Consider the following 12,337-nt stretch of genomic DNA (forward strand, 5'->3'; position numbering starts at 1 on the left):
CTGACAGAATTAAGAGCTTTCATTGACAAGAGCCTGAAAAGAGCGTTCATTGAACCAGCATGCCCCAAAATTGCAGCCCCAGTATTTTTCAGAGAAAAAAAAGATGGCTGTATGAGATTATGCATGGACTATAGGAATTTAAATACAATAAGCATAGAAAACATGTACCCCCTCCCCCTTATGAAGGACATGTTGGCACATCTCTCACAAGGAAAAAACTTTTCAAAGCTAGACCTGAGAGAGGCATACTATCGAATAAGAATAAGGGAGGGGGAAGAGTGGAAAACAGCATTTAACACACCACTGGGCTGCTACCAATTTAAGGTACTTCCTTTTGGATTACAAGGAGCCCCAGCTATATTCATACAACTAATAAACAAAGTGCTTCATGAACATTTATATAAAGAGGCCCTAGTTTACCTGAGTGACATTTTAATCTATACAGAGACAAAAGAAGAACAGGTAAAATTACTCAGGGCAGTCTTAAATAAACTCTGTGCAGCAAACCTCTATACCAAGTTTTCTAAATGCAAATTCCATCAGGAAAAGATTGACTACCTGGGATATCACATTTCATACCAAGGGATAGAAATGGATCACCAAAAAGTCCAAGCAGTAATTGACTGGGAAATGCCCCACACATGCAAAGCTTCCTGGGATTTGCTAACTTTTACCATCAATTTATCCCCACCTTTGCTCAAATAGCCCTTCCAATAACCAACCTCCTAAAAACAAAAGGGGAGGGGAAATAAAAGCCTACACAGACATTGAACTGGACAATGGAATGCCAAGCGGCATTTGAGAACTCAAGTGGCTTTTTTCAGCTGAACCAGTTTTAAAACACCCAGACCCAGAGAAACTATTTGTAATACAAGTGCATGCAAGTGAAGTGGCAATAAGGGCAGTCCTACTGCAAACAAACAGCAGGAACAGCTGCAACCCTGCACCTACACGTCCAAAAAACCTAACAGAAACTGAGCAAAGGTGGGCTATCTGGGAAAATGCAGATAAGCAGTTCACTGGGAACTCCTCACGTGGAGACAATTCTTAGAGGGAAGTAATATCCCTTTTGAAATCTGGACTGATCACAAAAATTTGGAAGCTCTAAAAACCCCAAGGAAACTCTTTTTTTAAAAATTTGATTTATATGCCGCCCTTCTCCGGAGACTCAGGGCGGCTTACAATGCATTAAGCAATAGCCTTCATACTTTTGTATATTTATACAAAGTCAGCTTATTGCCCCCACAAACTGGGTCCTCATAGAAAGGATGGAAGGCTGAGTCAACCTTGAGCCTTGGAGAGATTCGAACCAGCAGTAATTGCAGGCAGCTGTGTTAATAACAGGGTGCTTAGATCACTGTACTATCAAGGCTCTTCCCAAAACAAGTCAGGTGGGCTCAATATTTCAAACCGTTTGACTTTACCCTTAAGTATCTCCCTGGGGGAGGGGGCGGAACTTCTTAGCTGATGCCCTATTAAGGAAACCGCAATACAACAATGCAAAGCCTGAAGTAATTAGACCAATCCTTCAGGATAATCAAGTTGCAGTTTAAGTAATCACTAGATCACAAACTAAAATAGAAGGGACCACTGATAATGCAACCACCCAAGCGTTTAAGCAACGACGAGTGGTTCCTTAACCACAAAAACCTCTGCCTCATCAAAAAGGACTTAGCATGGGTGGGAGGAAAGTTATACATACCAGCCAGCCAAAGATTAGACCTTATGAAATGTTGCCACGACTCTAAACTGGCTGGTCATTTTGGATTTGTCAAAACATTGCACCTCATCAAAAGACAATTCTGGTGGTTGTCACTGTAAAAGGACATTGAAAACTACTTGTTTAGCTGTCCTATCTGCACTGCAGCCAAAAAACAACAAGGGAAAACCCCAGGACTGTTACAAATGGTAGCTGAACCTTCAGGACCCTGGAGACAAATCTCTATGGATTTTACAGTAGAATTGCCAGAGAGTGCAGGGAACACTGTTATTTGGATCATAACAGATTTATTTTCTAAACAAGCTCATTTTATTCCTTCAAAAGATTCCAACAGTCAAAGCCTTAGCAAAATTATTCCTGATACACATTTATCATTTACATGGAGCTCCATATTTCTGATAAGGGGGTCCAATTCACATCAAAATTTTGGAGGGCATTCCTAACATTACTTGGCACCACCAAGGCTTGCGCTCATTGCATCACCCAATGACTAATGGCCAATGTGAAAAAACGAACAAGGTGTTAGAACAATATTTAAGGTGTTTTATTAATTATCAACAAGATAACTGGACTGAACTATTATCCTTTGCAGAGGTAGCATTCAACAACTCCGTACACTCTAGCACAGGCTACACCCCTTTTAAAGTAGCCACAGGCCAAGATTTCACCCCCATGCCACAACTACCAACAGTTAATATCCTTCCTTCCTCATCTTCAAAAATCTGTTTGGATTGAATTGTTTTTTTAATATATAATGCTACCCCTCTTTTACTTTGACTGGCAAGTGTTGTATATAGTGTTCCTAATTTCTTTGGCTCCAATAGATACTTATGCTGTTTCTTAATATGAACTTCTTGTAGACATATAATCTCTAATTTTAATTTTTCTAATTTGTTGAATATCCTTCTTCTTTTTATTACTGAATTTAGTCCATTTATATTCACTGATATTACTTTTACTTCTTCCATTTTTATTTGTTTATTAGATCTAGTCACTCTTGTTTCTCTTTGTTCTTTTATCTCTTTTGCTTTTGCCCCCTCCCTCAATGCTCTTTCCTCTTGTTCCTTGGTTGTCTCCTTTGGTTGTTCTCTTTTCTGTTCCTGGCAGCTTCTTCTCTCACTTTCACTACTTCTTCTTCTTGTTCTATATATTGCCGATAAAATAGCTCTGCCTTTTCTACCATATCCAATCTGTCCCTTTGTTCTTGTAAATTCACCAAGATTCCTTCTGGTATCAACCATCTAAAACTCACCCCTTTTTAATCAAATGTTTCATCAAAAATTGATATTCTTTTCTTAGATCTCTCACTCTTCTTGGAACTTGTTTCAATGCCACTATATCTCTACCTATATATTGTATCGTTGTGTTTCTCATGAGTTGCAAGATCTCTGTTCTCAGTGTTTTTTTGGTAAATCTAACATGTATTTCTCTAGGTAGATTATTCCTCATTGCATATCTTATATGCAGAGTATATACTCTGTAAATTTCATCTATCTCATTAATTATCTTTTCTGGACTTTCTTTCATGGCTTCCACTAGTATTCCAGCAATTTTTTCTGATAGGTTCTCTCCTTTTTCTTCCTCTATATTTTGGAATCTTAAGTAAAAGTCTGCCTTGTCTACTTCAAGTTGTATAATTGTCTTTTCCTGGTTTTTATCTGTAGTTGTGAGCCTATAATCCATCTCCTCCACCTTTTTCTCTGTTGCTTCTGCTTTCTCTTCCACTGCTATCAATCTTTGTTTGTTTCTTCCCATCATTTCTTTCATTTCCTTAAGATCATCATGCATTGCCTGTATCATGCCTTTTAATTCTATGTTGGTTTTGTCTTGTTGTCTTGTTGTTTCTACTGTTCTTTGTGCTGCAGAGCTTGGTGCTGCTGTTATTGATGGTGATGATAAATATTGTAGTTGCTTCTTCATTTTACTTTCTGCTTTCAGATCACCCAATTTATAATTCAAATTTCGTAAATCAATATTTATAATCCACGTTTATCATCCTGGTCACCACAGATCTTCAGATTCTTGATACCCTAATCCATATGTTTAAAAAATGATATAAACAAAACCAAACGTTAATGTTCCCCCTAAAGGGAAACTGAAATGAGAAAAAAAAAAAGAATATCCAGGCCGTGGAAGAAAAAAAGAAAAAACAACACCAACTGCCAAAAAATTTTAATAATCAAGAAACAAAAGCAAGAAATCAAAAGGTCAGCCAAAAAATATAAAAAACCCAATTATAAAAAAGAGAGTAAAAAAAAATATAGTTGAATAAAAAATAAAAATCTGATTATTGAGATGCACTAAAAAACAATAAGTAGGAGAAAAAAGAGTAATTATCCCAAATACAAAATATTAAATGTCAAGAAATGCAAAATCCCAAAAAAAGGGGGTTAGGAAGAAAAGAAAAGAAAGAAAAATACAATATCCCAATTTTAGCTTTTCCACATTTCAGGTTTTAAACAGCAAAAAAAAAAAAAAAAAAATAGAAGAAGGGAAGAGAAAAAATCCAAAAATTTACACTCCAGATAGTCAGCAAAAATAATATATCAGCAGAAAAAACAATTCCAACAAAGTAGTCTTTGAACTATTACTCAGTTGTTAATCTTTTTTCTTCTTCCCCTTCTCCTCTTTTACTCCCACTGAGTCATAAAACAGTTTATCTCAAATGTTACTCAAGGTCATTGTTTGTTCATTCCACACTTCCTCCCCCCAAAAAAGGATTTTTTTCTCCATTAGATGGCACTGTATACCTTCACAACTTATTTTCACTGATCTAAAGTCTATTCGTTCCAACTTAGACCTTTCCGGTTTCTAATTTCTAATTTAAAGTCCAAAAATTATCCATATTTCAATCTTATTACACACTGCCCAATCTGTTTTCCCTTATTTTCACAATCAGTTCATATTCTTTGACAAAATTAATTTTTATACTTGGCCAGCCCCTTGTATCGCCACTGATCCAAAAATGGGGAGGTAGCAAGATATCCGCTTCCTCCCCTTTCACTCTTGCCATTTCTTTTCGTTCTAATTAATTTTCTATAGTTCAGGTTATCTCTTAAAAGATAAAAGTCTTATTCCAAGACAGCAATTATCTCACCCAGATGGAATGCCTCGTTTCCTCTTTCTTTCTCTTCACTCGTGACTGCTCCGGCTTTGTGACAGCTCTCAATGGCTGTCTTCCCAGCTGCAGAGTCGAAGGCTCTTCACTGGTGCTACAGGAAATTTGCTGATTCCCTGTCCACACCAGCCTGTGCCCCCTTTCTTCACTGATCCTACAGATCAGCTATGGTCCCCTATGGACTCCCAACACAGCTGAGATATTGACACTTACTCTGGAGCTCCAGAGTTTGTGTCATTCCACCAGTCACAAGCCATGCCTCCTCCAAAGGCAGCAACATATAGAGTTAAAACCAGATATATTCTTGTTGGGAATTTTACCAGAGAATTATAGTAAAGAAGATACATATTTGATTATTCATATAACAACAGCAGCTAGAATTGTATTTGCACAAAACTGAAAAGCAGATAAAATCCCATTGGAAGGAGAAATTATAAAGAAAATTTTAGAATGTGCAGAAATGAATAGATTAACATTGAGAATAAAAGAGCAGTGGATGTATTTCAGGACATGGGATAAATTTTATGATTGGTTAGAAAAGAAAAATGAATAAGGACATAGAGATAAAATAGATAGAGAATAGATGGGAGAAAAGAATTAGAAAAATAGATACCCAGATGATGTCAAGTAAAAGGAGAAAGGGGAGGGGGGTAAAAGGGAAAAATGTGAGATATTATAAAAATTACGCAAATGATGAAATAAAAATAAATAATAATTGAATAAGAAATTGAAATGAGAATAAAGATAATTAGGAAATCGGGGCTGCTCAAAAACCACTTTAGATTGAATTGAAAAGGGAAACAACAGGAGAGAGGGGAAGGAGTAGAGAGAGAGGAAGGGAGAAGAGAGAAGAGGAGAGGAGAGGAGAAAGAAGAAAGGGAAAAGGAGAGGAAGAAAAGGGAAGGGAAAGAGGAGTAGAGGAGAAGGCTAGAAGGGGGGGAAGAAGAGAGGAGTGGGGGAAGAGAAGGGGAAGTAGGAAAGAGAAGGAGAGGGAGAATGAAGGAAGTAGGAGGAGAAACAGGAAGGAAGAGAAGGGGAGGAGAAGAAGAAAGGTTGGAGTAAAGGTAAAGGGTAAAAGAGCAGCCCCGAAAAAGTAAAAATGAAAAATGAAAGTTAAAAGAAAAGATGAATGAAAAATGATGGAAATGACTGTACATGTAAATGTGTTTATGAAAAATAAAAATAAAAACTTTAAAAAAGAGAGAGAGAGAAACACACTACCAAGTCTGCATCAGGGAGGGAGATCAGTGGTGGGATTCAGCCAGTTCGCACCACTTCGGGAGAACGGTTGTTAACTTTCTGAGCAGTTTGGCAAACTGGTTGTTGGAAGAAATCGTTAGGGCAGAGAACCAGTTGTTAAATTACTTGAATCCCATCACTGAGGGAGATGAATGGAAAGCAGCATTCAACTGCTCCCTAAGGAGCTTCCAATTCAAAGTAATGGCCTTTGGACTGCAGGGCCCCCCGGCGGTGTTCATGCAGTTAATAAACGAGGTGCTGCATGAGCACCTCTATAAGGGGGTCGCACCTTCTATACCTGTACTGAAACTGATTTTGCTTTGCACAGGTCACCTTCAGGAAGTGAGGGAAGCCAAATGTCAACTCGCAAAGCATTCCTGACCTGCTTTTGAGTTGCCATAGGCAGGGGGATGGGAAAACTGAGCCTCAGAGCTGCATCGAGGAACTTGCATTTCAGTCAAAATAAAGCACATTCCAATGGTTATGTAAAGGTCTTCTCCAGGGGGACCCACAGTAGCCAGAGGGGGTGACTTCTACAATCCGCAAAATGGCTTTGTTGGGGAATGTGACTGATGACACACCTCAGGGGAGGGGGAAACAGGGTCAGAGCCAAGGAGCAAATTAAGTTGTCGAACCCGAAGTTGACATTTATGTAGCCATTTTAGTTAGCTTGATATTATACTCATTTATTCCTTCTCCTTTTCTCTGTTTTGTAAGGGGGGGTTCGGGCTAGCCACATTCTTAAGGTAGGAGGATGGAATAGATAGTGAGCATTGTTTTGGCTAGGTGATCTTCTTTCCCTCGGGACTGCAATGCCCTCTACATGGGGCTGCCCTTGGGGTGCACCCAGAGGCTCCAGCTGGTCCAAAATGCAGCCGCGTGGGTTGTTACGGGAACTTCCTGCTATTCCCATGTTACACCTCTCCTGCGCAAGTTACACTGGTTACCAGTGGTCCTCTGGATCCGCTTCAAGGTGCTGGTGCTTACCTAAAAAGCCCTTCATGGCATGGGCCCGGGGTACTTGCAGGAGCACCTACTGCCAGCCTCTCACCGACCAGCGCACTCGCATAGGACAGCCCTCCTCTGGGTGCCGATGGCCAGGCAATGTCAGCTGATGGCGCCCAGGATGAGGGCATTCTCTGTGAGCATGCTGACCCTCTGGAATGGTTTACCCACTGGGTTCCGCACAGCTCCCGACCTCCACTCCTTCCACAAGGACCTAAAGATGTAGCTTTTTAAACAAATTGCCTGACCTGCGGGGTGTTTTTAGTTTGGTTTTAATATGGGTTTTAGTTGTATTTTTAATTAATCTAAATTAATTTATTGTTACTGTTCTACGGTTTCAATCCTTTGTGAGCCACCCTGAGTCCTTCAGGAGAAGGGCGGCATATAAATTTGACCAAATAAATAAATAAATAAATAAATGGAGGCTGTTCTTGATGAGAGCTCAAGGTGGAGTTTGATGACATCGGGCAATGTTGATTTTGCTTTTATTGGGGAATGTGACTTTTGTGGGATATTTCTAATTTTCAATATTATGTGGTGTAATTTCGGTTTGTGTCAGATCTGGAATTACAACAGTCTTTGTCAATTTGATGCTTACCTAAATAAAAGAAATTTGTTTTGGAAGATGGACTATGCCTATTTCTTTTTTGAATGGGTTTCATCACTTGGAAGCCTGATATAAGTGAGGTCAGAATTGGCTTCACTTGGTTCGTGCCGGCATGAAGCTCCTAATAAATAACTAGATTTCTTTGGAAGCTTGTGTAAGGATCTGCCTCTCCTCCTTTCTCAAGAAAATATGGATTCTTGAAGTGTGGTATTTCAAAAGGAGCCTTTTATTGAGAAGAAGTGATAGCAGAATACAGCTTATCCCCATGCTCCCCCCCCTCCACTTGAATGGCAGTATCACATTAGGGATCTGACATACTGCCCTTTTTAAAAAAAGATAAGTCCACCTGTAAGAGATAAAGACAAGAACCATTATAGTATTTTAGCAAGGTTTGTGAGGGTATTGGGTGTGGAATTTCTTTAAGAGTGTGAGGGCAATGACATGTTTTTTGCCCATCCATTCATTTTGGAAAGGGGGTAGGTGTTTCTACACTACTAGGTATTGGGTTTTCTCTCAGATTTCAAATACATCCTTTGACACCACCCACAACCATTATGGGTGTGGGTGGTGCCTGGGTTTGAGGTCTAGTGAGGATGTGATTTCTCTTTTTAACAGGCTGATGTGAAAGACTGAGTATACTTGTCTGAGTGTTTTGGGGAGTGCTAATTCTACTGTAACTGGGTTGATGATCCTAGTGATTGGAAATAGTCTCATGGATTTTGGCCCTAATTCCTTTGAGGGTTGTAGTGTTTGCAAGAATTTTGTGAATAAGTATTTGGAAAGGTTTTGGTTGTGTTCTCTTCTTGTCTGCTTGGTGTTTAAATATTTCTGTAGCATCCTTTAGTGCTAATTTGACTACAGGCCAACTGTTTGTAGGGTTTCCATCCATTCCTTCAGGAGGGGATCATCATGGTGATGATTTATGAGTAAAAAAAAAACATTGTTAGTGGCAATATATGCTCCAAATGATAATCAAGAAGAATATTATGGGAAATTACATAAAAAAATATGTATATTAGGGGATTTCAATGCAATAATAGACAATGAGTTGGACTATAAACCTACAAAATTAAATAAGAAGATAAGAAAAACATTACCAAAAACTTTTTCCACAATGATAGATGAATTAAGTCTACAAGATGCTTGGAGGCAAAGCCATCCAAAAGAAAAGCAGTACACATTTTACTCAAATAGACATATATTGTGGTCAAGAATAGACACGATGTGGATGTCAACAGAATTAATAGCTAAAATACAAGAAATTGATTGTCGAGCCCAAAATCCTGCTCGACAATACGTGGCTGGGATGGCGGAGTCGGGAGAAACACATTAGGAGATATAGATACGCACATGATAGGTGGTGGTGGCACGGTAGGCAGGCGGTCAATCCTCAGCCAACGACCTATAGTGAGCGAGGAAACCTTAAGACCCAGGGAGGCAGGCTGAAAGGAAACAAAAAGGGCTTCCAATCTATGAAAGGAAGAGGTCCGCCGTATATAAATGCATAATGCCCGGCGAACATTGAGTGAATGCCAGACCCGTTCCCTGGGGTGGGATGGATGAGGGCAAAAATTCGGAAGAATCAACTCCTGAGCCCTGTGGAAGGGAGAGTTGATCTTTGGAATAAAGGTCAGGTCTAATCGAAGAATCACCCTGTCTGGGTGAAACACACACAGGTCAGCCCTAGTGGAGAGGGCCGCCAACTCTGAGATACGTCTAGCTGATGTGATGGCAATTAAAAAGGAAACCTTGTATGAAAGGAATCTAAGTCCCACCGAGCAGAGGGGCTCGAATGGTGCCCTTGTAAGAGCATCTAAAACTTTAGGAAGATTCCATGTGGGGAAGCTGAGATTGGATGTCCCCCTAAGGAACAGTTGGATCAGGGGGCGATGAGCCAGGGACCGTCTAGAACCCCAACACAGAATAGGTGGTGAAGTGCTCCTTGGCAGAGAACGATGTCATCGGGTGGAAGACGCCACGGAGGCCGTACCGACAGAGTCTGGAAGTCGGCTAGCCATGGTCGGCGTGGCCAGTAGGGGGCGATGAGGATCAATTCAGCCCATTCCTCAAGGAGTTTCCGAATGACCCTGGGTAGAAGAGGGAGGGGGGAAAGCATAGAGAAGACCCCTCGGCCACCTGCAATGAAGGGCATCTGTCGCTTCCACCTGTGGGTCCGGGAACCTGGAGAAGAACCTGTCCAGTTGACAATTCGCGCTCGTCGTGAACAGGTCTACTATTGGAGTGCCGAACCGGTGAGTTATGCGCAGAAACAGAGCCGGGTCGAGCTGCCACTTGCCGTGGTCCATGGACGACCGGCTCAGCCAGTCCGCCTGCATTTTGGCCAGTCTGGAAATGTGAGACGCCTGGAGGGATCTCAGGTTGGTCTCCGCCCAGGCTCCCAGTCTCTCAGCCTCCTCCATCAGGAGGCGAGAACGGGTCCCCCCCAGGCGGTTGACATGAGCCTTGGTGGCTACGTTGTCTGTGCGAATCAGCCCGTGTTGGTCCTTGACAATGTCCTTGAAGACCCAAGTCCTTGAAGAGCCAGGTGAATGGCCCGGAGCTCTAACCAGTTTATATTGTGAGTCCGATCTTCCAGAGTCCAGAGCCCTTGAGCCATATGGGAGTAACATGGGCCCCCCAGCCCTGTAAACTGGCATCGGTAGTCAGAATGACGGGATCAGATTCCCTGAACTCCCTTCCCTGGAGAAGGGCCTAGGAAGACCACCATCGGAGGGACTGGAGAACAGAAATGTTAAGGTGAACAATATGTTTAGAGGCCGAAATTCGGGACTTTTGATACGGGAGAAGAAACCACTGCAGTGCTCTGCAGTGGAGACGGGCCCAGGGCACGATGCCAATGCATGAGACCATCTTCCCCAGAAGTTGGGAGAGCGAAGCCAGGGAGACAGGAGTCCCCTATGCAACGGATCTGACCAGGGACTGCAAGCTGGACAGACGCTCCTGGGAAAGATAGACCCTGCTCTCGACCGTATCGATGACAGCCCCAAGATGTTGAATGCGTGTGGTTGCTACCAAATGGCTCTTGGCTTTGTTGATGGAAAAACCATGAGCCATCAAGACCTGGATGGTGGAGTCCAGATCCTGCCATGCCCAGACCTCCGAACTCGAGAGGATAAGCAGGTCATCCAGGTAGCATTGGATGCAGACCACTTGAGCTCGGAGGTGTGCTGCAATAGTGGCCATCAATTTGATAAAAACTCGGGGAGCCGAGGAAAGGCCGAATGGAAGGGCACGGTACTGATAGTGACAACCCGCAAGACAAAACCTGAGAAATTTGGAATAGGCCGGGTGGATGGAGACATGTAAGTATGCTTCCGTCAAGTCAATAGACGAGAGGAAGTTCCCGCTTCTGATGCCCTCCAGGATGGATTGAAGGGACTGCATCTTGAACCGCCGGTAGGGGATCCAGCGGTTCAGAGACTTGAGGTCCAGAATGGTTCTCCAGCCGCCCGAGGATTTCTGAACAATGAACAGGCAAGAATAAAAGCCCTGTCTGTGCTGCTCCTGAGGGACAGGCTCAATAGCCCAAATTTCAAGGAGGTGTTGGACAGCCGCGATTAGTAGGAGCCATTTCTGCCGATCCCGGGAAAGAGGGCACTGGAGAAACCTGTCGGGAGGAGTGGAGAGAAATTCAAGGCAGAGGCCCTACCGTCTCCCTGACCCAAGCGTCCGAAGAAGTGGTCTCCCATTGGCCGGCAAAGAGAGCCAGGCGGCCCCCAATGGGAGAGCTGGACGGGCAGTTAATGAGACCTGTTGAAGGGACGGCCCCAGCCACCCCAGAATCCACGCCTGGAATGCCCTCTCTGATTCTGAGAACCCTGACGGTCAGGGGGACAGGAACGGGGTGGGAAAGACCTGGGAGATTGAGCGCCGGAGTAGGAGCCAAAGGCACGAAAGGAATGAAAATGCCCCGGGGAAGGCCGCCGTTCTGACTGTCTGGAAACACTGGGAAGGATACGGCATTTGTCTTTGGTCTCGATTAGCAGTGGTTCCAAGGGGGCCCCAAAAAGGGAAGGGCCGTCAAAAGTGGAAGTGGCCAGGCGCCATTTAGATTTGGCATCCGCCTGCCAATTGCGGAACCATAATAATCATCGAGCGGTCACAGAGGAACCAATCGACTTGGCCACGAAATGGGACGAATTAAGTGTCGCGTCCGCAGAAAACTCCAGGGCTGCTAAGATCTTATTAAGGTCCTGATGGGATCTGGTGTCTGACACCGGGAGCCTATTCTGCAATTGTTTTACCCACAGGATGGTAGCCCTGTTAAAAAAGGATGATGCTAGAGAGGATCTAGCTGCCCAGGCCGAAGCCTGATGCGCCTTGACCAATGATTGTTCAAGACATTTATCCTCTGGATGGAGGTTCTCTTCGGGAGGTCCTGCTAAGTTGGAAGGAGAGGCCAGAGCCGCCACCGGAGGGTCTACTGATGGAATTTGTAGTAGGCTAGCTAACTCCGGAGCAAGGTTATACAGCCATCTATCCAGCTGATTGGGGTTAGGCCCCAAAGCTGGGCTTGCCCATTGTTTCTTCAAAACCTCCCTGAATAATTTAGGACCCGGGATTTCCTCTGTCTCTACTACAGGTTCCTCAAAGAGGAGAACTGACGTGCTAGGCTCTGACCCCATGA

The sequence above is a fragment of the Pantherophis guttatus genome, chromosome 7, assembly GCF_059756535.1.
Source record: "Pantherophis guttatus breed Tessera chromosome 7, ASM5975653v1, whole genome shotgun sequence".
Lineage (NCBI taxonomy): Eukaryota > Metazoa > Chordata > Lepidosauria > Squamata > Colubridae > Pantherophis > Pantherophis guttatus.